General features: G+C 42.0%; 1 long non-coding RNA gene across 1 annotated transcript in view; it reads left to right on the forward strand.

Moving 5' to 3' along the window:
• LOC144376941 (uncharacterized) overlaps positions 1 to 21,573 on the forward strand; it is a 62,124-nt gene extending 40,551 nt beyond the window's left edge. The window contains exons 3-4 of the long non-coding RNA XR_013437342.1: positions 3,705 to 3,770; positions 18,267 to 21,573. This is a non-coding gene — a long non-coding RNA (uncharacterized LOC144376941). The remainder of the gene's footprint in view (positions 1 to 3,704; positions 3,771 to 18,266) is intronic.
• The last annotated feature ends 1,825 nt before the right edge of the window (positions 21,574 to 23,398 follow it).

Below are 23,398 nucleotides of genomic sequence, written 5' to 3' on the forward strand. Positions count from 1 at the left end.
CCCAAAATGCACCATGTTCGGAGTTTCACTCATGATCTCAGTCCATCTCAGCACTTGATCCACATTTCCAGAGGACTTCCTTGAAATCCCCACGGTCACAGTGTTCTCAGGGCCATCTTAGCGTCGAGGTGAGTGTCAGGGCATTCTCCAGGGCCATTGGAGTGCCCAGGGTTTTCTGCAGAGTCATGGTGTTGTTGCCTTTCCAGGAACACAGTAAACTCTAGTCATCCCGGGTCACCCTACTCAAGGTATCCGAGTGGCTCCTGGTTTTTCCTGGTGTCACTAGATCTCTGGGCCTACCCTAGAACCTAGGAAGTGCTCAAGGCCTTCCCCAGCACTTCTTTCTTGTTCAGAAAGGTCCACCTGGTCTTCTGTAACTTTGAATACACCCCAGTGTTTACAAAAGTCTCATCAAAAGCCTCAGATTGATCAGCTTCATTCACTGTGGTCACAATAGTGTTCAAAATATTCTTCAGAATCTTTGGAAGGGGAGGGCCCTTTCTTAAGTGTCAGATGTGTGTACAAACTTCCCATGACTCTCAGTGTTCTCCCAGCCTTCCCAGGCCCTCAGTGCATATCAGCACCATTCACAGTTTCCCCATGTGCTCAGGGCCTTCCCAAGGTTCTGGAAGCTCTTGGTAATTTGGCACAAGAACACTGTGTTTGAGAGCCACCCCGAGAGTCTCCTCTTCTTTCAGAATCATTTTGAGGTTGTCCCTGAGGGCTAGATCTCTTCAAGTCTCCATTCACTCTGTGTTTCATCCAGACTCAGAGTGAGTCTCTGAATCCCCTCCCAGGAAACACTAGGTCCAGCAAACTTGAGCATTGCTCTATGAATCCCAGGTATTTCTCAAAGACTCTGTGGAGTTTCATGCTCTTTGCAGAAGCACAGTGGGGCTCAGCATCTTCCCCAAAGATGAGTGTATTTGAATGTGTGACACAGCCTTCTCCACAATCCTAGTCACACCTAGGGCATATTGTACTATATCAGTGGATTGAAGAACTTTGCATGCCATCTAGTGGTGCTCGGGTTTTTCCACAGCATTCTGGGGGAAAAAAAAAAAAAAAGGATGTCACAAGGTTTCAATAGAAAATAGAGCATTGCACACTGTGTCATTTTACCTGACAGATATTCCCTTGTCTTTGGTGAGGCTCAGGGCCTTTCCCACTGCATGGGGTTCACTCAGGCTCCCCCATGCTTTTGAGTGTAAGCTCAGGGTTTTGTCCAGGGTCTCTGTCTGGCTCAGTATATTGAGAAATGACATCCAGGGGCTCAGGAATTTCTCTGGGACCTTTAATGTGACTTTGGGTTTGATTGATTCTCAGATTTTCCCCTTGAGCTTCTGAGAGGCTAAAGGCTTTTAATAAATAGATTGACAGTGGGTTTCCGGGCTTCCACCAGGATCCCAGTGGGGTTGTGGGTCTTTCCCAGGGTGCCCTGTGTTGTAGTGCTTTTCCAGCACAATAATAAAGCTCCTGGGGTTCCCTTGTCCTTTAGTGGACCTCAATGCCCTCCACAGTGTATCTGTAGTGCTCCAGACAGTGTCCAGGATTTCAGTGTCACTCTGGGTTGTACACTAATTTGAGGTGAGATCACCAGATTTCCATGAGTTTGGGTGACTTGCATGCCTTCAGAAAGGTCTCTGAGCATTCAGGGCCTTCACTGCTTTCTAATGGTTGTTCAGGCCTTTCTGACTGTTTCACTGGAATTCAGGGCTTTTGCAAGTCTGTAAGGAAGTTCCTGGACACTGGTACAAATTCAGTGGATTGTGGGTTCTTGCCCAGCATCTCAGTGGGTTGCATGGTCTCTTTCCGTCTCACAGTCTCTCATGATGTTGCCCAGCGTTTGATTGTGTGACAGGGCCTGCCCAAATATCATAGTGAGACCTAGTGTCTTTGCTTCTCTTTTAGTGGTCTTTAGAACTCTAAAAAACATTGAGTGGTGCTCTGATTCTCTTACACTATTCTGGGAAAATAATGGCCTTCACTAGTGTCTCATTGGGAAATCAAACCTTGCCCCTGGTGTCCTTGTAACATGGACATATTCCCATTATCATCCTTGTTCTCAGGGCCTTCTTCACTGCACCAGGGGCACTCATGGCTAGCCTGTGTTTCTCAGTGTAAGCTCAGGGTTCTCCCCACTCTCCATCTGGCTCAGTGCTTTCCCCAATGACTTACAGGGACTCAGGGAAGTCACTAGCCCCCTTTGAAAATCTCAGGGATGACGTGTCTCTGATTCTTCCCTAGAGCTTCTGTAAGGCTAAAGGCCTCACAGTAATTACAGTAATGATTTACAGTAATGTTCAGGGCCTCCCCCACGGACTACAAAAGGTAGTAGATTTTCCCCGTGTGTCCTTGTGTCTCAGTGTTTCTCAAGCTCAACAATGAAGCTCATGTGTCTCCCAATTATCCTTCTAGAACCACAATGCCTTCACAGTTTATGTGTAGTTCTCACAACAATCTCAGGAATTTCAGGGCTGTTCGGATGCTTTCCATGCATTTGTGTGATTCAAAGGCCTTCAAAAGTGCCTTTTTGCATTCAGAGCCTTCACTGGTTTCTTCGTGGTGTTCAGGGATTTTCTCAGTGTATCACTGAAATTCAGGGCTTTTGCAGGTCACAAAGGAGGCTCATGGACTCTGCTACTGGTTCATGGATTGGGGGTTTGTCCAGGGTCTCAGTGGGTTTCATGGACTCCTTTAGTCTCACAGTCATGCTCAGAGAGTTCCCCAGACTCTTAGTGTTCTTCTTTCCTTCCTCATTCATTCACTTGAGCTCTTGGACATTCCCACCTCCTCAGTGAGGTTCATGATGTTCCCCAGTTATTCAAAGAGCTGAAGGTCTAACCCAGGGCTTCAGTGGAACTCATGACCATCACCAAGCTTTCAGCTTTCCTTGGGGCCTTTGTAGAGTCTCAGTCATGTTCATTGCTATTCCCGACTCTCACCTGGGCTTAGATAATTCCCTAAAGACACACGGGTTCATAGTATTTGCCAAGGTCGCAGTAAATCTCAGCACATTTCCCATGTTCTCAGTTGAGTTTATTGCCATTTCCAGGGTCACAGTGTTTCTCAGGGAATGCACAGAGACTTACTGGGTCACAGGGCATTTCTCAGGGTCCCAGTGGTACCCAGGGTTTTCTGCAGAGTCTTAGTGGTGTCACTGCCTTCTGAGGTACTAAGTAAATAGTCTTCCCAGTTTTCATTGAGATCAGAGCCTACCCCAAAATCTTTGTGACACTCACGGTTTCAAGGGGCTCAAGGTCTTTCCAAGTGTCAGAGGGCCTCAGGGCCTACCCTGGATTCTCAGAAGTGCTCAAGGCCTTCTTCAGAATTTCATTGTTGTTTAGAAGAGCCCATGTGCTATTCAGGGTGCATGGAATCCTGCCCAGTGTTTAAAAGATTCTCAAGGCTCCTACCAATGTCTCAGATTGGTTAATTCCTTTCACTGTGGTCTAAATGGTGTTCAAAATAGTCTTTATATTCTTAGGAAGGTGAAGGGACCTTGACAGATATGTGCACAATATCCCCAAAGTCTTAGTAATCTCAGTGCCTTCCCAGGTTCTCAGTACAGGTCAGCCCCATTCACAATTTCACCATGTTCTCAGGGTCTTTTTAAGATTCTCAACTGGTGTCGCTGCATTTTGCAGAAGAACACGATGTTTCAGAGCTAACCTCAGAGTCTTTTTTTTTTTTTTTTTTTACAGTTTGTCCATGAGGCTCAGAGCTATTCTCAAAATCTCCAGGATGCTTAGTGCTTTTCTCAGCTTCAAGTAAGTCTCTGAATCTTCCCAAGGAAACACTGGATTCAGGGGTATTCAGAGATTCTCAATGAATCCCAGTACCTTGCCCAGTGTCTTCATTTGGAGCTGTGAAGCTGCAAATGAAGATGCTCAGCATTTTCCCCAGAGTAGACTGAGTATCTCAGTGTTCCCAAGAATCTTGGTGAGGCCTAAGACCTACCCTAGCTACTTCAGTGGATTAAGAGCTCTGCACAATATCTAGTGGTACTCCAATTTCTCCAAAGCATCCTGGGGCTGGGGGAGATGACCTTTGCTAATGTCTCACTGGAGAATACAGCCTTGCCCAGTGTGGCGTTGTAACACAGAGATATTCCCACTTTCACAATGGTGCTCAGGGCATTCCCTACTGTGTCACTGGAACTCAGGGATACCCATATTTCTTACTGTCATTTTGGGGCATTCTCCATGTTTTAAGTCTGGCTCAGTGCTCTCCCCAGTAACTTACATGGGATCAGGTTATTTTCGAGGGTCTTTTTTTTTTGATATTTCATATATTATTAAGTCTCAAATTATTTCCCTAATCTTCTGTGATGCTAAAGGTCTTCAGTATATTACAGTGGAGGTGAGGACTTCCACCAGGGTCTAAGTGGGATTGTGGAACTTTCCCAGGGTGTCCTTGTGTTTCAGAGCTTTTCACGCTCAACAATGAAGCTCATGGCTTTCCCATGTCCTTTAGTGGTCTTCAAGGCCTTCCACAGAGTATCTGTAGTTCTCAGCAAAATCTCCAGGATTTCCATGTAACTCACCTCTGTACAGAGACTTTCAGATGTCTACAGATACTTTCCTTGAGTTTGTGTGATTCGAAGGCCTTTAAAAGTGTCTTTTGGGGTGGGAGCTGAGTCCCAGCCCAAATCACCCACACCAGCCCACACAGGACCCAGGCTTACAATAGGCCCAGATCTACCTCTCCACCAGCAGGGCAGACACCCATCAGAGCCTAGCCTCTGGCGCAGGACTGCCCCTTCTGACCAGCAGACTACCATGGGTAGTCAAGACCCTCAGTCCAGATCCACCCACACCAGCCTGTGCAGGGCCCAGGCTCACAGTCCTGGGTCCACCTCCCACCAGTAGGCACCTGTGGGAGCCCAGCCCAGATCTGTCCACACCAACTTGTGCAGGACCCAGTTCCAGGGTAAGTCAGAGTTCACCCCACACACATACCTGGGAGCCTAAGCCTAACCCACTTTTATCTTGGGACACTGCAGTCATCACAATAGCCTTCCCCACAGAGTAGCCCCTAACTTTTTGACAACAGACAGGACCTACAAGCAGCTGCATCCCAAAGCAGGCATCCCAAAGGGAGTGTGAGGCCCACTCTTGCAGCCCATTCTCTATAAGACATTGCTTCCATCTTGGGGAACCTTAACTGTTATCTTGAGTTACCTCTGCTACTGCCATCACCAACCTTAGAGGCAGTAGCATACACTTAGGGACACCAGCAGGGTCTGGAAGTCCAACATCAAGGTAAGGTAAAGACAATCTGCACAGGTACTACAAGAATATAGGGAAGAAACTGTAATATGTCAGATCCACAATGCAAGGAAGGAAGACACATAGACAACATGAAAAAACAAGGGAGGAAAGTGCTCCAAACAAACCAGGATAGTATAATAACATAACCTATGGACAGTGAAGTTGATGAAATGTCAGAGAAGAAGTTCAGAAGGTTCATAATTTAAATGATCTGTGAATTAAAGAATGGCCTAAATGAGCAAATACAGGCAAAAAATGATCACTTCAACAAAAAGATAAGAGAGCAAATACAGGTAGCAAAGGATTACTTCAAGACAGAGATAGAGACTCTGAAGAATTAACCAGTGAAAAAATCCTTAAATTGAAGGATGCAATAAATCAAATAAAAAATCAATAGAAAGCATAACCAAAAGACTAGATTATTTGGAAGAAATAATGTCAGATAATGAAGACAAAGTATACAATCTAGAAAATAAAGTTGATCACACAGTGAAGATAATAAGAAACCATAAACAGAACATTCAAGAATTATTTGACTGCATCAAAAGACCAAATATAAGAGTTATTGGGATAGAGGAAGGCATAGAGTTTCAAACCAAAGGAATGCACAATCTCTTTAATGAGATAACATCAGAAAATTTCCCAAGCATGAAGAACGAATTGAAAAACCAAATACAAGAGGCCTACAGAACACCAAATGTACAAAATTACAACAGATCTACACCAATTCACATTATAATGAAAATGCCTAGCATACAGAATAAGAATAGAATCTTAAAAGCTGCAAGAGAAAGAAATCAGATCACATATTGGGGGAGACCAATTTGTATCTCAGCAGATATTTTAACCCAGACCCTCAAAGCCAGGAGATTAAGGAACAACATATACCAAGCTCTGAAAGAAAAATGGATGCCAACCAAGAATCTTATATCCAGCGAAACTAAGCTTTAAATTAAATGATGAAATGAAAACCTTCTATGATAAACAGAAGTTAAAAGAATTTTCAACTAGAAAGCCTGCACTACAGAACATCCTCAGCAAAATATTCCAAGAAGAGGAAATAAAAAAACAATGATGAAAATCAGCAGAAAGAGGTATTACACTAAAGAAAAATCTAATCAGAGAATCCAAATCATGTTAAATAATAAAAATGGCTGGGAATACAAATCACGTCTCAATAATAACCCTGAATGTTAATGGCCTAAACTATCCAATCAAAAGACATAGACTAGCAGATTGAATTTTTAAAAAGCCTCCAAGAGACTCATCTCATAGGAAAAGACATCCACAGACTGAAGGTGAAGGGTTGGGAAAAGTCATACCACTCACGTGGACTTGGAAACAAGCAGGGGTTTCCATTCTCATATCAAATACAATAGACTTCAAACCAAAGTCAATCAAAAAGGATAAAGAAGGACACTACATACTGCTCAAGGGAAACATACACCAACAAGACTTAGCAATTATAAATATATATGCACCAAACAATGGAGCATCTACAGTCATCAAACAAATTCTTCTCAAGTTCAAGAATCAAATAGACCACAACACAATAATTTTGGGTGACTTTAACACACCTCTTTCATCACTAGATAGATCTTCCAAACAAAAGCTGAACAAAGAAACTACAGAATTCAATAATACAATCAATAACTTAGACTTAACTGACATATAGAATATTTTATACTTCAATGAGAGAACACAATTTCTTTTCAGCAGCACGTGGATTCTTCCCTAAAATGGATCATATACTATGCCACAAAGCAACTCTTAGCAAATATAAAAGTAGAGATACTACCCTGCATTCTATCATAATGGAATGAAATTAGAAATCAATGATAAAATAAGAAATAAAATCCACTCCAATACCTGAAGACTAAGTAATATGCTACTGAATGAATGATGGGTTGCAGAAGACATCAAGGAGGAGATTTTAAAAATATTAGAGGTGAATGAGAACACAGATACAACATATTGAAATCTCTGAGACACTATGAAAGCAGTTCTAAGAGGAAAGTTTATTGCATGAAGCTTGTTCCCTAAAAGGAGAAAAAGCCAACAAATAAATGACTTAACATTACATCTCAAAGCCCTAGAAAAAGAACAAATCAACACCAAAAGCAGTAGAAGACATGAAATAATTAAAATCAGACCTGAAATAATGAAATTGAAACAAAGAAACAATTGAAAAAGTTGAGAGAACAAAAAGTTGGTTCTTTGAAAAAAATAAATAAAATTGACAGAGCCATAGTCATGCTAATGAAGGGAAGGAGGGAGAAAACTCAAATTACTAATATACATAATAAAAAGGAAATATCACAACAGACACTACAGAAATATGGAAGATAATTAGAAATTATTTTGAAAACTTGTACTCCAATAAAATAGAAAATATCAAAGGCATTAACAAATTTCAGAGTCATATAAATTTGCCCAAAGTGAATGAGGATGATATACACAATTTAAACAGATCAATTTCAAGTGATGAAATAGAAGATGCCATCAAAATTCTACCAACCAAGAAAATCCCAGGACTGGATGGATACACAGCCAAGTTCTACAATACCTTTAAAGAAGAACTAATAGGGGCTGGGGATGTGGCTCAAGCGGTAGCGCGCTCGTCTGGCATGCGTGCGGCCCGGGTTCGATCCTCAGCACCACGTACCAACAAAGATGTTGTGTCCGCCGAGAACTAAAAACAAATAAATATTTAAAAAAATTCTCTCTCTCTCTCTCTCCTCTCTCTCCTCTCTCATTCTCTCTTTAAAAAAAAAAAAAGAAGAACTAATACCAATACTCTTCAATTTATTTCAGAAAATAGAAAAAGAGAGAGCACTTCCAAACTCATTCTATGAGGCCAATATCATTCTGATTCCAAATCCAGGCAGAGACACATCAAAGAAAGAAAACTTCAGGCCAATATCTCTAATGAACATAGATGCAAAAATTCTCAATAAAATTTTGGCAAATAGAATACAAAATATATCAAAAAGATCATGCACCAAGATCAACTGGGATTCATCCCAGGGATGCAAGTTTGGTTCAACATATAGAAATCAATAAACATAATTAATCACATCAATAGACTTAAAGATAAGAATCATATGATCATCTCAATAGATGCAGAAAAGGCATTTGACAAAATTCAGCACCTCTTTATGTTCTAAACACTAGAAAAACTAGGGATAACAGGAACATATCTCAACATCATAAAGGCTATCTATGCTAAGCCCCAGGCCAACATTCTTCTAAATGGAGAAAAATTGAAGACATTCCCTCTAAAAACTGAATTAAGACAGGGATACTGTCTTTCGCCACTTCTATTTAACATAGTTTTTGAAACACTGGCCAAAGCAATTAGACAGATTAAAGAAATTAAAGGGATATATATAGGTAAAAAAAAAAAAAACCTCAAATTAGCACTATTTGCAGACAATATGATTTTATACCTAAAAGACCCTAAAAGTTCCACCAGAAAACTTCTAGAACTAATAAATGAATTCAACAAAGTATCAAAATATAAAATCAACACTCATAAATCAAAGTCATTTCTGTGTATCAGTGACAAATCTTCTGAAAGGGAAATGAGGAAAACTATCCCACTTACAATAGCCTCAAAAAAAAAAAAAGATACTTGGGAATCAACTTAATGAAAGAAGTGAAAGATCTATATAATGAAAATTACAGAACCCTAAAGAAAGAAGTCAAAGAAGACCTTAGAAGATGGAAAGGTCTACCTTGCTCTTGGATAGGAAGAATTAATATTATCAAAATGAGCATGCTTCCAAAAGCACGATACAGATTTAGTTATATTCCAAACAAAACCCAATGACATTCCTCATAGAAATAGAAAAAGGAGTCATGAAATTCATCTGGAAAAATAAGAGACCCAGAATAGCTAAAGCAATCCTTACAAGGGAGAGTGAGGCAGGTGGCATCACTATACCAGATCTTAAACTATACTACAGAGCATTAGTAACAAAAACAAAACTGGTAGATCAATGGCACAGAATAGAGAACACAGAGATTAACCCACAAAATTACAATTATCTTATATTAGACAAAGGTGCCAAAAACATGCATCGGAGAAGAGATAGCCTCTTCAACAAATGGTTCTGGAAAAACTGGAAACCCATATGCAACAAAATGAAATTAAACCCCTATCTCTCACCATGCACAAAACTCAACTCAAAATGGATCAAGGATCTAGGAATAAAACCAGAGATCCTGTGTCTAACAGAAGAAAAAGTAGGCCCTAATCTCCATCATGTGGGATTAGGCCCCAACTTCCTTAATAAGACTACTTTGGCACAAGAATTAAAATCAAGAATCAATAAATGGGATGGACTCAGCAAAAGAAACAACCTGTGAGGTGAATATAGAGCCTACATGTGGGAGGCCAGCATAGCATGTGACCAGTGTGCTTCCCCTTTTGATTAGTGTGGCACTATTGGTCACCCTGTAATCTGATTGCTTGGGTAACCAAACATAGTAGCCTGATCTTTAGGGTTGAGAAAAGCAAATGTGTCTTTGTGCATGGGCGTGCCTTCTTACATGCCCATGGATTGAACTATGCTCACCTGTTCCTTTGTAATATTCCCCTTGCCCTGTTTGGGATAGAATGTTCCATGGAAATGCCCTTTTATGTCCCCTTCTCTTACTCTGCCCTTGGGTGTGGCCTTCCTAGATGTCAGTCAACCTGCCGACAGCATATATCATGAAGCTAGACTCAGCCCCTTGAAACTTGACCCCTTGCCTCATTTAAATGACTTCTCCTCAATAAAAGGGGTCCTCTTTCTGTGGACCCTTAATATCAGAGGAGCCATCACGGGACCTCCAAAGAAAAAGGTATTTCTGTCTCTTGTGAGGTTATTTCACACAGCCCAGTTCCCCTGGAGTGACCCTGAGTGTTTTAGTCATGGGAACAAGACACCTACATTTTAGGAGCAAATTTTTACCCCTCACACATCAGATAGAGCATTAATATCTAGGCTATATAAAGAATTCAAAAAGTTAAACACCAAAAAAACAAATAACCCAATCAATAAATGGGCCAAGGACCTGAACAGACACTTATCAGAGGATGATATACAATCATTCAACAAATATATGAAAAAATGTTTATCATCACTAGCAATTAGAGAAATGCAAATCAAAACCACTCTAAGATTTTTATCTCACTCCAGTCAGAATGGCAGCTATTATGCAAACAAACAACAATAATAGTTGACAAGGATGTAGGGGGAAAGGTACACTCATACATTCCTGGTGGAACTGCAAATTGGTGCAGCCAATATGAAAAGCAGTATGGAGACTTCTTGGAAAATTGGGAATGGAACCACCATTTGACCCAGCTATCCCACTCCTCAGTCTATACCCAAAGGACTTAAAAATATTACCCAGTGTTTAGAAGAGGCTTCACCAAGAGTGTCAGAGTTGTTAATTTCACTCATTGTTGTCTCAATGGTGTTGAAACTATTCTTCAGATTTTAGAAAAGTGAAGGACCACACCTTAGGTTGACAGGTCCCAGATTCCTCCCCAGAACTTCTGTGAGGCAAAAGGCCTTCAGTAGGGTTAAGTGGTGCTCAAGCCCTCCACCAGGGTCTAAGTGGGATTCTGGATCTTTCCCAGGATATCCTTGTGTCTCAGCACTTTTCAGTATCAATAATGAAGCTCATGGCTTTCCCATGTTCTTTAGTGGGTATCACTGCCTCCCACCATGTATCTGTAGTTCTCAGGACAATCTCCAGGATTTCAGTGAGACTCAGGTCTGTTCACAGTATTTAATTGGAGTTCAGATGCTTTCCATGGTTTTGTGTGATTCAAAGGCCTTCAGAAGTGTCTTTGGCACTCTGGGCCTTCTCTGATTTCTAATTAGTGTGCATGGCTTTTCTCAGAGTATCACTGGAATTCAGGGATTTTGTGGGACAGTATGGAAGCTCATGGACACTAGTACTTTTTTGGCAGATTGTGGATCCCAACCTAGCATCTCAGTGGTCTCCTCCAGTCTGAGAGTTATGCTCAGGGTGTTCCCCCAGGGTTTAGACTTCTCCTTTCCTTCCCTGTGTATTCAGTTGAGCTCTTGGACATTCCCAGCATCTCAGTGTGGTTCAGGATGTTCTTCAGGTTTTCTAAGAGCCAATGGACTTGCTTAGGGCCTTAGTGGAACTTATGCCCATCATCAGGATCTCAGTTTTTCTCACGGCCTTTTTCAATGTCTCAGTCGTGTTCAGGGCTATTCCCAGTGTCTCACCAGGGCTCAGGTAGTTCCCCAAAGATTCATTTGTGTCTGAGTTTTTGCCTGGGTCTCAGTGATCCTCAGCTCTTTCCAAGGTTCTCTGTGAAGTCCATTGCCATTTCATGGGTCACATAATTGCTCATGGTCAGCCCAGAAACAGAGTTATTCTCAGAGCATTCCCCAGGTCACAGTGGTACCCAGGGTTTTCTCCAGAGTCTTAGTGGTGTCATTGGCTACCCAGGCTCTCAGTGAATCTACAGTCTTTCCAGGTTACACTAATAATCAGGGCCTATCCCAGAGTTACTGACACTCAGAGTATCAGAGGGACTCAGAGTATTTCCCAATGTCCGTGGGCCTCGGGATCTACCCTAGAGTCTCAGGGGAGCTCAAGGCCTTCCTCAGAATTTCAATTAGTTTAGAAATGTCCACATGGTCTTCATGGTTCTTGGAATTTTGCCCAGTGTTTAGACGAGGTTCAAAACTTCAAGAGATTCATTAATTTTATTCATTGTTGTTCAAAATATCTTCAGATCTGTAGGAATGAGAAAGGCCCTTCCTTATGTAGACAGTTGAGTGCATAACATGCCCAAGAGTCTTAGTGGTCTCCTTGCCTTCCAGGCTCTCAGTGCAGATCAGCAGTTTTCACAATTTCACCATGTGCTCAAGGGCTTCCAAAGGGTCTCAATAGATCTCTTTGCCTTTTGTAGGGGAACACTGAGATGCAAAGCCAAACTCAGAGGCTCCTATTATTTCAGGGTCTTTTACAGGTTGTCCATGATCCTCAGTTCTCTTTTTAGAGTCCCACTAATACTCAGTGCTTCTTTCAGCCTTGGAGCAAGGCTCTGAATCTTCAAAAAAAAAAAAAAAACCACTGGGTTCAGCACATTTCCGGGATTCTCAATTAATTCTCAAGGTCTTTCCCCGGATCTCTGTGGCACTAATGCCATTTTCAGCCTCACAATGGTGCTCAGCACCTTTCCCCAAGTTTGATTGTGTGCCAGGGTCTTCCCAAGAATTGTAGTAAGGCCTAGGGTCTACTCTACTACTTCAGTGGATTGAAGAACTCTGTATAGTATCTAGTGGTGCTCAGATTCTTCCACAGTGTTCTGGGAAAGTAATGGCCTTCCTTCCCTCGTCTCGTTAGGAAATAGAGCTTTGCACAATGTGGCCAGGTAACACAGAGATATTCTCATTGTCCTAGTGGTGCTCAGGCACTCTCTACTCTGTCAGTGAGACTCAAGGCTACCTCATGTGTCTTAGTGTAAGATCAGGGCTTTCTCCAAGGTCTCAGTCTGGCTCAGTACTTTCCCCAATAGCTTGCAAAGGCTCAGGGAATTCTCTGGGGTTTTTTTTAAGATCTCAGGTATGATTAGGTCTCTGATTCCTCCCCAGATCTTCTGTGAGGTGAAAGGCCTTCATTAGATTTAAGTAAAGTTCAAGGTGTCCACTGTGGTCCAAGTGGAGTTGTGGATCTTCCCCAGGGTCTCCTTGTGGCTCAGTGTTTCTCCAGCTCAACAAGAGTTTGTGGCTTTTCCACGTTCTTTTGTGCCTCAGTGCCTTCCACAGGGTGTCTTTAGTTCTGAGGACACTCTCAAGTATTTCATGTTACTCAGGCCTGTCCACTGAATTTTAGGGGTGTTCAAATTTTTCCCATGAGTTTGTGTGATTCAAAGGTCTCCAAAGTGTCTCTTGGAATTCAGGGCCTTCACTGGTTTCTAATTGGTTCTCAGGGCTTTTCCCAGTGTATCATTGGAATTCAGGGCTTTTGCAGGTCAATAAGGAGGCTCATGGACACTGATACTGATTAGTTGGATTGTGGGTCCTTGCCCAGGGTTTCAGTGGGTTTCCAGCCTTGGAGCAAGGCTCTGAATCTTCAAAAAAAAAAACCACTGGGTTCAGCACCTCAGGGCTTCTCAAAGAATTCCAAGGCAGTCTCACACTCATGCTCTAGGTATTCCTCCAGAGTTTTATTGTTCTCCTTTCCTTCCTCATGCATTCAATTAAGCTGTTGGACATTCCAAGCATCTGGATATTCTCTGGGTTTTCAAAGAGCCTAAGGCTGTGCCCAGAGCCTCAGTGAACTCATGACCATTACCAAGCTCTCAATTTCTCTCAGGGCCTTTTGGAGTATTTCAGCAATGTTCTGTGCTTTTCCCAGAGTCCCACCAGGGCTTTGATAGTTCCCCAAAGACACACTGTGTTCAGAGTTTTTGCCAGGGTCTCAGTAAATCTCAGCATTTTTCCCGTGTTCTCAACGGAGTTCATTGACATCCCCATTGTCACAGCATTGCTCATGGCTAGCCCAGTGTCTTACTGAACTCATGACATTCCCCAAAGTCCCAGTTGTTCCCTTTGCCTTCTGCACAATCTAGTGTGTCATTGCCTACCCAGGCACTAAGTGAAACTATAGTCTTCCCAGGTTATACTGATTATTTAGGCCTACCATAGCATCTTATTGACACTCCGGGTACTTGAGTGGTTCAGGGTCTTTCCCAGTGTCAGTGGGGCTCAGGGACTACCCTAGTGTCACAGTAAGGCTCAAGGCTTTTCCCAGAATTTGAGTCTTGTTTAGAAATACCCACATGTTCTTCATGGTGCTTGGAATATTGCCCAATGTTTAAAAGGCTCAAAGCTCTACAAGTGTTTCATATTCATTAATTTTATTCACTGTTGTCTCAATGGTATTCAAAATATTCTTCAGATTCTTAAAAAGGTGAAGAACCCTTCATTACATTGACACAGATATGTGCATGACATTCCAAAGAGTCTTAGTGTTCTCATTGCCTTCAGGCTCAGTTAAGTTCACCATTTTTCACAATTTTACCATGTGCTCATAGTCTTCCCAAAGATCTCAGCAGGTCTCATTGTCTTTTCAGGGAAACACTGAATTTCACAGCCAATCTCAGTGTCTTCTATTATTTCAGGGTCTTTTACATGTTGCTTTTATGAGGCTTAGTGCTATTCTCAGAGTCTCAGTCATCACTGAGTCATCAGTGCTTCTCCTAGCCTTGGAGCCAGGCTCTGAATCTTCCAAAGGAAATGCTGGATTCAGTGCCATTTAGGATCTCAGTGAATCAGGCAATGCCCTGGGTTTCTGTGGAGCTAAGTGCATTCTCAGCATCATAGTGGTGCTCTCTCGGGCTCTTCTGCAGTGTTTGACTGTTAGGGCCTTCCCACAGTCTTTGAAACATGGGAAACTTCCTGAGTAACACCAAGAATCTTGGAATATGCAAGAGCTCAACTCAATGCATGAGGATAAAAGGGAGAACACTAAGACATCAAGGGAACTCTCTGAGCATGACTGTGAGCCTTGAGGAGACCATGAAACCCACTGAGACCCTGAGCAAAAACCCACAACCACTGAATCAGTACCAGAGTTCATGAGCCTTCTTAGTGACCTGCAAAATCCTGAATTCCAGTTGGGAAATCCCTGAACATCCATTATTCACCAATGAAGGCCCTGAATTCCAAGAGACAATTGTGGAGGCCTTTGAATCACACAAGCTCATGTGGAGAATCAGAACACCTCTGAAATTCCATGGGCAACCCTGAGTCAATATGAAATTCTAAAGATACACTGTGGAAGGCATGGAGCCCACTAAAGAACATGGGGGAGCCATGAGCTTCACTATTGAGCTGGAAAAGCACAGAGACACAAGGAGACACTGGGAAAGATCCACAACTCCACTTGGACCCTGGTGGATGCCCCAAATTCCACTGTAAATCCATTGACACATTTAGCCTCACTGAAGCTCTGGGGAAAAAGATGAGACCCATTCATACTTGAGATCTCAAAAAAGACCCTAACTAATACCCCGAGCCTCTATAAGCCTTTGGGGAGAGCTCTGAGCCACACTGATGCCCTGGAGAAAGCCCTGAGCATCCACTAAGAAACATGGGGTAGCCATTGATGTCCTATTGATGTCCTTGAAAAGCTCTGAGACAAAATGAGGTGCCAAGACAGTCTCTGAACCACATTCAGACTCCAGCTGAAGCCCTGAATCCTACTAGGTTCTAACGAAGGCCATTTGCCCTACAGAAACACTGGGTAATATTCGAACCCATATTGAAATTTTGTAGAAAGCCTGAAGTCCTACTAAAATTCTGGAGAAGGCCTTGAGCCAATTCATACCCTAGGAAGGCACAGAGCCCCACTGAAAACCTTGGAAAGGCCAAGAGCTACACTGATGGCCTGTGTCACGAGGGGGCAAAATTGTGACGTATGCAGCCGAGGGGAGAAATAAAGAATGCCCACATGCTTCTGTCCCTTTTAATGCCTTTTCATTGAAATTACTCAATACAATTTCACTCTGTAGGTTCTTAATCAAGAAAATTACAATCCTTAATGATAGGCCCTGCAATACACATAATCAATTCATAGCAAACCATTCTGGATTAATTGATTCACAGCAAACAATTCTAGATTAAATCTAAGCTCTGTAAAACTCACTGAATCATGGCAGGCTAGTGACTGCATTCCCTCTGTGTGCTAAGTTCAAAAGCCTTAAGCCTTAGGCTTTAAGTCCAGCAGATGCACACTCACTCAGACCATGGTGACCAGGTCCAGGACCAAGGCGGGCTTTTCCTGGCGTGGAGTGGACGACCAGTTGGGGAGAGGGTCGTAGAGAGGAGTTGTGGCTCTCACCAAGGTCCAGACGAGGTGGTAGAGTTGGAGAGTGGTGAGGATCACGCAGAGGCTCAGAAACGATGACAAGTGACGGATGTCAGGCCCTCATCAGGCCCTCCAGCCCGAGTGCATCCGTGTTTCACTGGCTGAATCCCTGTTCACTTGCTGTACTGTTTATACTAAATTTGGGGGCTTTTGACCCCCCTTTCAATCCTTATCAGCCACCACCTGATCTCTCAGTGACATCGTTTACCCTGGGGTCAGAGACATCTGGACTGGTGGTCTCCCCCCTGATCTCCCCCCTTTCCCTCTTATCAGGGAGGACAGCCCGCCAGGGGCTCCACTCTGTTTGTCAGGGCGAGGGGAAGTGACTGTCTGAGGCCACCCTGGAGGGCTCTGTGGCTGTGCCTGGCGAGACTGCAGGATTCAAACTGGGGTTTTTAAATGGAGTTGCTTAGGCTCAGGCCTAAGGTCGTCCTGAAAAGGCCTGGAAAAGCTCTGAGACCAAATGGGACAATGAGAAAGGCCTGAAACCCACTGAGAACCCAGTGAAGGCCATGGGCACAACTTATCCCCTAGAGAAGACCTTTAGCCTCACAGAAAAACTGGGGAAAATTTCAGCCCCACTAACATCCTGTGGACAATCCTGAGCTCCACAAAAATTCTGCAAAATTGTCTCTTGTGTTGCACTGAGACACCAGACAAGGCTCTGTGGCCCTATCTGTGGAATGTCCTGAAACCCCTGAGGCACAGAGTGACCATGAGATCCCCTGACTGCCTGGGGAAGGCCTTCAGTCTACTGCAGTTCTAGAGCAGGCCCTGGGCACCACTGTCACCATGGGGAGGACACTGAAACCCCGGCCAGTGGACCCCGATGAGCTAGTGCTCTGAAGTGCAGGGCCCCTAGCTGGGATTGCAGGGAGCTCTTCATAGGAAATTGGACATCATTCCCTAGCCATTTACAACATTGGTGGGCTGAATTCTTGACCTTTAAGACCAAGGAACGTATACAGAAACACCAAGACAGTAAAACACTCTCAAGTGTTATCATGAAGTGTCCTTTTTCACAAGTAGCAGCAACTCAAGGCGGCTTGAGTTTATCTTTCTAAGAGCTATATTTCTGAGAACTAAGCCTATGAGGTTATAGTTTAGACAGCAGTTAATTGGCATAGTGATCTGACATTTATACAAGCAATTAAGTAATGTTTCTACATTTCTAAAATGTTTACAAAGTATAAGAAGAAATTTTATAGGCTTCCGTTGCATCTCTGGTCCTGAAGCCTGCCCCAGAGATGTTTCGTATTAAGAGAGAGCTGTCACACTTCCTAAAGACAGCTATTTACAACCCAACGGATAGGGACCCGTGGTTAATCAGTTCCCTGAGGAGAAGCTGCATGGAGCAGGGAGGGAAATCAGCCCTTTGCCCAGGCACTGATTCCTTGCCATAATGTTCTTATAATCTTATTTGACGATCAAGTCTGGTATCTCTGCCCGCTCTCCATCAACGTACCCGTGCGTGAGTGTTCTCTTTCTCTTTCTCATTCTCTGCTTTGCAGCAACCTCTCCTTAGAGATCAGTCTCAGACCCTGCCCCACTGGCCCTGGGCTTTGCCCATCTAGACTTTATCAGACTATAGCAGACAATCTTCTTATCCTGCTGGGAAATAGTGAGCCCCTAAGATTCTGACCCCGCCAGTTTCCCTTGTGGAAGCCTCTCACGGCTCTCACTTTAGTTGCTCTAACATTTGTCCACTGCCCCTCTACCTACAAAGTTAAGGGTCTCAAGTTTGGGGACTAGTAGGACATTACCCCCAGGTATATGATGATTCCTTTTGTACAACAACTAGGACAAGACCTTTACGGCATGAATCATGAGTATGATGGAAAACGCACTCATCAGGAAAGGCTTAAAATTCGTCCAGACATCTGGCTCTCAGGAACATGTCTCTCCTCTAGCCAGGAAGAGCTAGTGGCCTGTCTCTTCTGGGATGCTTAATCCTGTCCACAGTTCTTCCACAGTTCTTCCATGTGGGGCAAATAGTTCAGAAAAATAAGGGTTTTTCCATTTTTTTAATACTTATTTTTTAGTTGGACACAATACCTTCATTTTATTTATTTGTTTTTATAGGGTGCTGAGGATGGAACCCAGGGCCTCACATGTTCTAGGCAAGTGCTGTACCACTGAGCCACAACCCCAGCCCCAGGTTTCTCCATTTTAAGAGGGAAAGAACACACACACACACATACACACACACACACAGAGAGAGAAATTTTAGGTCATGTATTGGTTAGAAGTGACTAAATTCTACCTGCCCAGATTCCAGTCAGGCCTCAATATTTGGTTACTAAAGTTTTGAGGATCACAGGAGATAAAGGAAACTTTGAGTGAGGAGACTTTGAGGGATGCATCAGTAAGGGGCGACTAATTCAGCCAACCCAAAAGTCCACATCAAGCCTCAAGGAGTGGTCACCAATGGCCTCAAGGTCCACAGAAGATCAAGGGACGCCTGGATCTGGTTCAGCCAGTGGAGGAATGCCAAGAGACACCCTCTTCCTCCTTGTCTTGTGGATGGGTAACCCTCCACCTGGCACAAGCACTGAGACGCTGGGATTCCTTTGACCTTCAAACCCTGGGAAAATGCCCAATGTTTTCTGTACTCAGTTCTGGTCCAAATGCCATTGGAGGACAGGGAGACATGACTCACGAGGGAAGCATAAACTGTAAATTCCTCTTACAGCCAGACTTACATGAGCAATTACTCAAACTGGCTCAAGACCAAAAAGAAAAATTGTCACTTTTAAATTCAAAATGCTGTGGCACGTCTCATACCCTGGGGTTCTTCTCCCTCAGTTAGTTTCAGAAGAGGAGGCAAAGGGGGGAATGACAGAAAGGGTCTCTTCCATTGAAGACCAACATGCCCAATACAAGAAAATAAAAACCCAAAAGGAGTCTCGGGGTTTTTTTTTTAAAGTAGGGAACTCACTCAAAGTTGGTGACATCATCATCATCATCATCATCATCGTCATCATCATCACACAAAAATATCCTGTGCTCCAACCCCTTGAATGCTAGTTGGGAGAAAGAAAGACTAAGGCACAGGTTTTGTATATACCAGATTGTATGATCTGTCTCCTGGGATCAAATCTATTGGGTAAATTATATGCACAAACAACATTCATAAGGATTGTTTCAAAATATAAATATAAGAAAGGATCTAAAACTAAAAAAGAAGAAAGGAAGAAAGAAATCTATAGGTATGGAAATATATTTTAATATGAAAAATTATAAGGTAAAAGAAATGTTTCTGGATACAAAAGTATTTTGTATGATAGAGTAATATTCTCATTCTAAAGTCCAAGGTGAAATACAGGACAAAACTAAAGATGTAAACAAGCTTGCAGAATGTCTAAGCTGCAGAAGGCTTTTGAAGTTAAATCTCAAGAAGTTTGGGTATGTGATTAAACTGGTTATAATCAGCACCATCAGTTACAGTTCAATTTTAGTGTACTGATCGGAAGCAAAGTCTGAACATTGATCTGTTCTTAGCTATGATGATTATTTCCTCTGTCTGTTAGGTTTTATTACTTTGGGATGCTAAGTCTTAAAGCAATTATGGTTCATACCTGTTTTTAAAATCTTTTAAACGATTACTTCATTACTGGTTAAATAACAAACTATTGTTTTTCATTGTTATAATATAGTTGATATCCTAAATATAGGTGACTAGAGATAGGTACACATCTGAAATTAAATGTTTGTCTGATCTTTATCTAAGGGCTAGTAAAAGCTTGTAAGATGAAATTTATATATGCTTACAGTCAATGTAACCAATAAGCACCCTCTTTTATACATTACATATGACATGAAAGGGCTACACTGTCATTTAAAACATGGTTTATATCTGTTTGCTTTGATTAAGTCTATTTCTGATCATTAACACTGTTTCCTAAATATAAAGAGATTTAAGGTTAGCTTAGGAGAGCACTTTACCAAGCTAATGTTTTCCAAAATAGAGTTGTCTCTAACAGTAATCTCTGTCAGATTTATATTATTTAATCTTCTGATTTTGGGTAAAAGTAACCTGTTTTTAATAAATCATATAAATAATTTTGTGTTCTTCCTTAAATTGGGTTAAAAATTTGAATATCAAAGAATAATAAGGAGAGCTGGACTTGTTTAAATGTTGACAATGTGGAACATGAAAACATTTTGTAACTTTTTCCACAAAAAGAAAGTTGGGAGCTCTCTTAGTTGATGTTTGATCCATGTTTCAGATGTAATGTTGTATTGTGTTACTTTTCTAGAGCCCACCTTACCTTAGATAAGTCTCTGCCTTTTACCCTACTCCATGTTAGGATGGCTCCAAAGTAGGCTAAAATCAAGCTTATTTAAAGTCACGTTAAAAAGATACTTAGTTGTAAAGATTGCTATGATCTCAAAATAAGCAAGGGATATAACACAAAACTAAAATCTGGGTAAATTATAAAAGATATATAAGATTGTAAGAATTTTTTTAAAAAGTACAATTTGTAAAGGGTCTCATGTGATTGAGTTGATAAATCTGTGTCTGTGGAGGCAACCTAGAATCCAAGATATATCAGTGTTCGATATTATGATTCTTAGTTCAAAGCTGTTGTACAAACTGAATATGCTCTTGCTCTTTTTAATTTCATTTTTTATTTTCCATATAGAACCTTATAACTTTTGGATGTTAGTGTTTTGAAGAACTCCTTCTAACAGAACAACTGGAGTTAATTTGAGATAATACACCATCACCTATAGGACAGAATAAGCTATAAGGCTGACTTCCAGTACAATATCAAACCCCAATGAAATGAAAGAGGTAACTACGAAATTAGAGACATTATAGTTACTGAGAAACTGGCCTGCTGGGTGTTTAAACACAAAACTTAGACGCCAAATTCAAGGAAGTAAAAGGGCTAGGGGAAAAGCAGCCAATATTGGCCCTTGCCCTCTAGGGTTCCCTAGGACCCAGGGAATGATGGGACTTCTCTAAGGGCTTTGTAATTATGGGTCATTATGGGTCACTTGACCTTCCAAACAAGGACATTGGGTGGGGTGGGGGGACCCTCGAGCAAAGGAAGCCAATCACTGCTCATTCTGCAAAAGGAGGATCCTTGGAGAAGGACATATCTCTCATGCTTCCAAGGGAAGCCAAATATGGTCAGCAAACCCTGCTCCATCCTGACAGATGGATCAACTGCTAGAAGAAAAGCAAAAGGAGCAAAACGGCTTCTCGTATTTTCCCAAGAGTGATTCCTGATGACAAATCTCAGCTGACTCTCATTATTATTTTTTAAGATACATTTAAATTTCCACCCCAGTGTAAAAAAGTAACACAAAATTTTATATCTATCTTATTGAAAAGAGATTACCTTTATCCAGTTACAGAGCATTAAACGGCATATATAAATCCCCAAGTAAATGTGCTTTCTTTATATAAATCTGAATTTGAGTACCCCCATAGAGACCACTTTAGTTTGGAGAACACTAGCTTGGTCAAATGCTCCTCTAAGCTAATTCAATTCATGTTTTAAAAAGTCACCCAGAAAATCATGGATCCCTATGAATACCTCTCTCTTAAGGAGGATATGTCCATCCCCCCACCCTCACCCCAGCAAGTTATTTCCTGCTCAAAAAAAAATCTTGGTTAAGGTAACTTGATCTTCCTTCTCAGGGTCCCTTGGCCCTAATGCTCTCACTAACTTTTTGCACACCTCCAGCAGAGCAGGCTCTGTTTCCTTTTCCTGGGAGACACTTTCCAATGAAGTTGTTGCTCTTTGGGTGATAATGTTACCTGTACCTTTAATTTACATAACAAAGATCTAAGCTTATCCCAGTAGAGGAATAGAGGCTATTTAAAAAATACCCGGCATTTAAACAAAACAAAACAAAACAAAAACCTGTGCCTTAACATTTTGCCCCCCAGGTTGTAACTAATAGTGCTGGAACCCATTGCCCTGTTCCTTGCGGTTGGCAGTTTTCACACCTTGATTAAGGTAAAATGGTTAATAGTCTGGCACTCGGGTTATAGGTCCCAGTTAAGGCTTTTTTCAGATGTGAATGCCATCTTTCTGATGTCAAACAATCCAGTCAACCCCTCTGCCCCAGAAAGGCAGGAGGAATGGAAGTGGGGTGGACCCAAATGAAGGTTACAGAGAAATTCCGACTCAAGGACTAACAGGGCATAGTCCATTAGAAAAGAATGGGCCAAGCCAATGGCCATTCTACCCTCCTCTGCCTATACCACGTAGATTCCAACCATCAGTCCCAATGCTTTTCCAATATCTGTTCAGCACAGATTCTGATCAATGCCTTTATCCAGAAACCATAAAACCTCTGTTAGGTTGCCCCCCACATCACAAGAGTTGCTCATTCAAACGAATCTTACCCCTTTTTAATAAGATGAAAACATTTACTCTTTTTAAAGAACTTTAATCACAACACAGCTGAAACTTTTTGTACACATGCAGAATTACACCTGTTAGAATTTTAACTTTGCTCTTAAGACCCAGAAATGAGCAATCATAATCCCTTTTTTAGAAATTAACTAATTTATAAAAACCCATTTAATAGACTCAAACATGTTACCTCATGGAGTTCAAGAAGCCAAGAGTATTGAATTTATACTCAGTTGATGTTTTAACACTGCCAATTAATCAGATGTCTCGTCTAACAAAGATTAATCCCATTTATGTAAAAACCAATTTATCCATTCCTTATTTAGGTTACCCATGAAAAACAAGGTATCAAACAAGTCTAGTTAACACTAGTTATTTCTTATCACATTCCACAACTAAACCCTCAGGGTCACTCCAGGTGAACCGGGCTGCACAAAATATCCACACAAGAGACAGAGATACCTTTTTCTTTGAGTCCTGTGACAGTTCCTCTGACTTTAAGGAGAGAGAGAGAGAGAGAGAGAGAGAGAGAGAGAGAGAGAGAGAGAGAGAGACAGAGAGAGAGACAGAGAGAGAGACAGAGAGAGAGAGACAGAGAGAGACAGAGAGAGAGAGAGAGAGAGAGAGAGAGAGAGAGAGAGAGAGAGAGAGAGAGAGCGCACATGCTGAACCCTTTTATTGGGGAGAAGCCATTCAAATGAGGCCAGGGGTCAGGTTTCAGGGGGCTGAGTCTAGCTTCCTGAAGTCTGCTGTCAGCAGATTCACTGACATCTAGGAAGGCCACACCCAAAGGCAGAGCAAGAGAAGGGGACACACAAGGTGTTTCCATGGAACATT

Source organism: Ictidomys tridecemlineatus, chromosome 4 (assembly GCF_052094955.1).
Source record: "Ictidomys tridecemlineatus isolate mIctTri1 chromosome 4, mIctTri1.hap1, whole genome shotgun sequence".
Classification (NCBI taxonomy): Eukaryota; Metazoa; Chordata; class Mammalia; order Rodentia; family Sciuridae; genus Ictidomys; species Ictidomys tridecemlineatus.